Genomic DNA, 6,000 nt, shown 5'->3' on the forward strand with positions numbered 1-6,000 from the left:
GAAGACCTATTCAAGAAAAGATACATAAAAATATCCAGACAAGGTAAGGTCATTTGGTCTGCTAGATATTCACTGGGTGTTTTGAAGGATGGTGCAAGAGGTTTACGTTAGAAATATGGAAATAAAGATTACTGAAATGAGTATAATACTTCATGTGAATATAACGCCATTATAATATATGGTGAATAATGCCATTAACTGTCTCTTGAGCTGAATCAAAATTAATCCTTTCCAGTGGTCGGGTCTTCAACATGCGTACCTTTGTATTTCTTGGTAACACCTACCAGCAGAAGTACCAAAACAGTGGGAGAAAGATATTTTCATATATTCCTAGTTTAGCCAAAGCAGGAAATACTGAAAACATTGCAAGTCTCAAGTGTTCTCCTGAAATTTCCAAGTTGGCTGACCAAAGAGCTGAGATGATTATGCAATCTGAACCACTGAACAGAATGTGTTTATCACTCATTGTTATTAACAAATCATACTCTCATGAAACAATCATTGACTCATTTAGTTGACACAGCTAGTGATTCTAAACGGTGCTTGACATGGCAATTGCACCTCCATGGTTATGAAATTGTTTATGACTTGCTTACCTTGACTATTTGTTATTCATTATTTGTGCTGTATGATTTGTTACCAGACCTGGCTAGTACTGTTTACATCTCTTGGCTGAATGACTGAAACTTTGAGATTTCTGAACAGTAATTTGACTTGCAGTATCTGGTATCAGATGAATAATAGCCTGCCCTAAAACTGATGAAAATTCTTGAATGCATTAATACTTACATAATGTCTTAACACAAGAAATTTATGACTGTTGTGACCTCATAAGTCACAGGCAATCAAACTCTCACCTTCCACTTGAAAAAGCACCCAGGACACAAGTCTTTGGGGGTTTTGTTGTTCCTGGGGCTCTTTCTCAAGTTTATCATATGGACAGACTTAGAACTAGTGAAATGACAATAGAAAAAAAGAAACAATAATTTGTTCTCAACTTTCACACAGCAGCTGAGGTAAAGATGAATATGTAAATATGTACCTGACTGTGGTGATGCAAACTGTTATACCTCACGCCCCATGTTTAGATCTATGCTGGGGAGACAAAGAGGTCAGGGATGGTCTTGCTTGCTTGCTGGAGGCTTTATTCACTTAGCTAATGTGAAGCTGTGAGTCTATTTAGCTGGTAAAGCCCAAGCAGCTTTCCTGACAACACCAGGCACCAGGACTTCTCTCTGCTTCTCTCATCTGCAAAGGCCACGCGATAGAAACCAACTGCCAACAGTATCTCTACAGCTTAATGGAGATATTTTGTGCCCATACTTTTTAGCTACCCTGGAGAAGTGTTTTGGAGTGCTGAGCTCTGCAAGAGTGAGCCAGTTGCTGATACTTGTTTGGACAATGTGCTTCGATGTTTGCCAGATGCTTTGAAATCACCCTTACTCCTGGCCAGGTTAAGATGGAAGCAAATAAAAGCATTTTATTTATAAAACCCAAACATAGCCAACATGGATAGAAAAGTTATGAAGAGGGATAACTAGAAATAAAAGTAAACCACTCATGTGTCTGCTTCCCCAAGGTTTTTCTCACTGTCTGGTAACAGCTAGCAAACTTTTTGGCCAGTTACCACACCTATGGCACTCAACACAATCTTTATATCCTAAAGCTTGCAGTCAGTGGGGAAAATCACAGTTTCAAGGAGACAGGATATTTTCTACTCAGTCCCTTTGTGAGTCAGTCAGGGATTCATTCAGATTCATATCCTTTGCTTTTCCATGCAATCTTTTCCTTCTCTGGTAAAAACATATTCCTTTTCTTAATTGGGAAATAGATTTGACATATTTACTCCAGGATTCTTTGACTGTCCTTACACTTAATTAAACAATTAATAAATATGCACTTTTATAAGGCATCAACTTTTCTGTCAGGCCAGGGGATATTCATAATTTGTTCACAGCTTTTGAAATATTGTTTTTCAGGCCAAACATATAACTTAACAACCACATTTACATGCAAATGGGATTAATCCCTGTGGCTCATTGAAGGCTCTTGTTTGTGATGGGACCTGCCAATAATCAATAGCTTCAGGATAATAGTTTCAGGTGCCTGACCCTCCACAGTCTTCTCTGTGCCTACTGTTGTCAGGCCTGATTTTGTCATGATTGCTACTTGCTCTGTCTCTGTTATAATTTGGGCAGTCCCTTCTTGGGTTTGAGCTTTCTTGGAGGAAATATCTACCACCTGTGGTAGTAGAAGAAGCATGGCAGCTTGATAGAGCTGACTACGCAGCTCAGAAAGCCAGGCCTTTCTCAAGGAGTCTGGTAATTAATGAAATTGAAGCACTGCTATTCAGAGGCAGGTAGAAGCTGCTAGAGCTGGACTTCTCCACAGCACCATCACTGGCAGTGTAGCAGTATCAGGGGAATGTTCAGTATTATGATCCACTCGAGACTGCTGCAATACGTAAAGTGCAAGCATAAGAAATCTAGTAAGTTTTTACTTTATGTTCTTCCAAATTCACTATGAAAGGAATACAAATAATGAATAAAATATGTATCCCTTGTCATTTATGGATATGTTTACTTTTCATGTTTGTTATGAGAAGGACTGTCTAATGAAGCCAAATTATTGTGGGTTTTTAGTGTCTTCATTACTCAATCATTTGCACTCCAGCTATCCTTGTGAAATTGTATGGAGTGTGTTTTTTGCAGACTACGTACTTAAGGGACCTTAAGCAAACTGGTTCCTTTCATAATGCTCCTCCTGACAGCATTTTAAATGCAGTGATTCATCTGATGGATCATTTAAATTGACTTAAATAAACAGAGACTTCCAGTAAGAAATGGAAATGGAAAAGGTGCTAAAGCAGCAGCCTAGGATTTTCCAAAAGGAAAGAAGAGAAATGAAACACATTTTTGTTTTCACCTGTAAGAAGACACATTCCTGGAAACATCAGGAGATATAACAACAGATTGTATCTTCCTACCGACTTTCTCACAGGTAATTGTTACATCACCACAATTTAGATTCAAAATACAACTGAGAGTCATGAACTTGCCTAGACAGTTGGCCACTGTCTTTACCATTTGGTGATCACTTTTACCATGGCAGTTTTATTTTAAAATACTGCTTGTTTTTTCCTTTTAAAAATATACCTAACTCTGGCTGCGCCTTCATGGACTCAGTTAGACACTTTTGAACATCAAAAGCACCATTAAATTGTGCTGTTACTTTTGCATTCACATGTTCAAACTTGCACTCCAAACTTGTGTTTTGAGCTTGGGGGCTGCTCCTCTGTGGACACAGGCCTGCATTCAGGAACAGGAGGGTCCTCCTCTGCCCTCTTCTGCTTAGGGGGCAGAAAGTGTCCAGGACTCACCCACCTCCCCCTCAAGAGTGGGAACATCTTCTCATCACACCCTACTACATGAAAGTCCATCCAAGAAGTCAGTCCATGCCCTTACCGTCTGTCATCCAGCATCAAAAATGAAGTATATTCCTGATTCCACAAATTCTGCTGATCCTTCACTTTATCCCTCTCGAGTTTTAAAATTTTTGACAACTTCTCATCTACTTATTCAAGGTGTGACCTAAAAATGCAAAGCTATCAGCTCAAAGCCCTTCTCTCTAAGCTCCCTGACAACGCACAGCAGCTCGTTGTTCATTTTCATGACACTGACATGTAAATACACAGAGGCAGACCAGGGAATCCAGGACCTTGCTGCCTTTGCAGATTTCCATCGTGGCTGTCCTCTGATACGTGGGCATTGTTCTCTGGCAGATCTACAGTGCTGGTCATCTCTGAGTGTCAAATGTAAAAATAAACTGGCTTAATGTGCATTAACCTGCATTAGTGCAAATTTTGTATGCTTGAAAATGGAATGCATCCTCCAGAACTCTACAGCAAGTTACACAGACATTGACAAAATCTCTAATCACATATTTCTGTGTTAGTTTTGAGGTATGTTCTCAGTTACTTTGCTCAGTTCTCTGCAGTCAAGCTTGTTTTCGTTTACTTTGCTTAGTCTTACTCAAATAGATATCAGCAGAAAACAGAAGAAATGTGTTATACTTTGCATTTTAATCACATCAAATGAATAAAGAGAGCCAAATTATCGTCAAAAGAAATACCAGTACAGCCAATTAAGCTACGATTTTGAGCCAATGACCTGATAGAAACTTGTCTGGTAAAGCATCTCCAGAAATTCTATTGCTTGTGGTTAATAGGAGGAATTAATATATTCAAATATATATATATATATAGTCAAATATATTGTTTCCCCAAATTAATGTGGTTCAATAAAGAAAAAGATGATTTTATTAAATCTTCAATTGAATCATTTCCAAAGAGGTTAAATAAATAGAGTATTATTGTTCAGTTTCAGCCAGCCAGATTCCAGAGTTTGCCAGGCTGTATTTCCTCTGGTTTTCATGGAGCCCAAACTCTGTTTTTTGATCAATACATTATGTACTGTTTCTGGTTAGCTGAGTTTTAGCTATTGGTCTCTCCTCTCCCTCACCTATGGGAAGTGGCTATGTACCTTAGCGGGGGCTATATTATCCGGACGTACAGACAAGCTTTCTTCTGAGAAAGATGCAAGTGAAAAGGTTAAGCATATAGAGTAACTTAAAAGGAAATCTTTCAGAAAAGTTTGAAGTAATATGCTATCCAAGTCTTCCAGGTAAATATGCAACCTAACATGCTGAAGATGTGAAAAGCAGATGCCTCAATGTTTCAAAAAGTAGTGTATGTGGACTTTGTATTCTATGGAAGAATCAAAATCTGGGGATATTGTCAGGGTTCAGAATGAAATGACTGCTCCCTTTTTTCACCTAGGTATATCTACTCAGTTTGCAGAAAACTGTCACCCTCATGCCTCTTTTGAAGTGAAATGGAGCTCAGCAAGAAAAATCGGATGTATACATACTTTAGTAAGGGTAAGCAGGAATATCAATACTCAGCAGATTGCAGAGAGAAAAATGCTAAGCTAAAACTATTAGGGTATGAAAAACTAAGTCTTATGATTTTCTTCAGTTCTGCTTTATAGTAGGGACGGAAGATAAGCAGAAACAGTAGGACAAAAATAGTGTTAAAAAGGTGAATTTAATGATGTTGCTCATTTCCTCCTGTAGTGCAGTGACAGGTACAAAAGAACTTGGGTTTGTATTTTGTCTTCAAAAGCAACATTTCAACTGACAAAGACACACCGGTAGCTGTTAGAATTTTCTCAGAAGAGAATTCTCATGATAAAAAGTAAGCACTTTCAAAAAAACAAAACTAGAGAATAGTCCTGCAAGTCCTATAAAACCTCTGGGTACAGAGGTTTCTCTGATTTTTCAGAACTAATTTAGAAAGAAGGCACAGACAAAGCAATTTTGGAATAACTTAGGGGACCAAACAAAACATACACTCACAGACTTAAAAGGTATAATTAGGAATGGAATAACACTGTATTTATAGATCAATGGACAATTTAAGCCTTCATTATTACCTTATAAGTACTTTGAAAGATCTGTAGAGGCACTGTTCTTTCAACGAACAAATCCAGAAAAAAACGTAACTCATGCATTTGTGTGGGATTTACCATAACACATAAATACCCTAGGAAAGGGAACACAGTCCTACAAAAATCAATGGGAAATTTGCTTTTAAATGCTAAGTACTACTCTTTACAGCATGGGTATTCAAATAAGATACTTCCTTTAACAAAACAATAATTAAATTGAAGTTATTTTTCCATTTTTGATAAAAGTAGGGTTTTCAGAAATGTCAAGCATTCATCCATATTATCTTTTTTTCAGTATATTCAAGGTTGTTTCTCTAAATCATGGCTAGAAACACAGTTGGAGAGGCAAGATCTGTTGCAAATAATTTCAAAAGTGGATCTGAAGGGGACCTAAAAAGTGTAAATTATGTAATTTTTTTGCTAGTTTACCAACTCGGAAGAATATCCTATTTGATGCTTTACTTGTGCAATACTAGAATTGTTAAATCTTTTC

General features: G+C 37.6%; 1 long non-coding RNA gene across 1 annotated transcript in view; it reads left to right on the forward strand.

The window, feature by feature from the left end:
• The window catches only part of LOC138064036 (uncharacterized), a 50,087-nt gene extending 44,703 nt beyond the window's left edge, over window positions 1-5,384 (forward strand). Inside the window, exon 4 of the long non-coding RNA XR_011137248.1 lies at window positions 4,838-5,384. This is a non-coding gene — a long non-coding RNA (uncharacterized lncRNA). The remainder of the gene's footprint in view (window positions 1-4,837) is intronic.
• Window positions 5,385-6,000: the final 616 nt, after the last annotated feature.

Source organism: Struthio camelus, chromosome W (assembly GCF_040807025.1).
Source record: "Struthio camelus isolate bStrCam1 chromosome W, bStrCam1.hap1, whole genome shotgun sequence".
Lineage (NCBI taxonomy): Eukaryota > Metazoa > Chordata > Aves > Struthioniformes > Struthionidae > Struthio > Struthio camelus.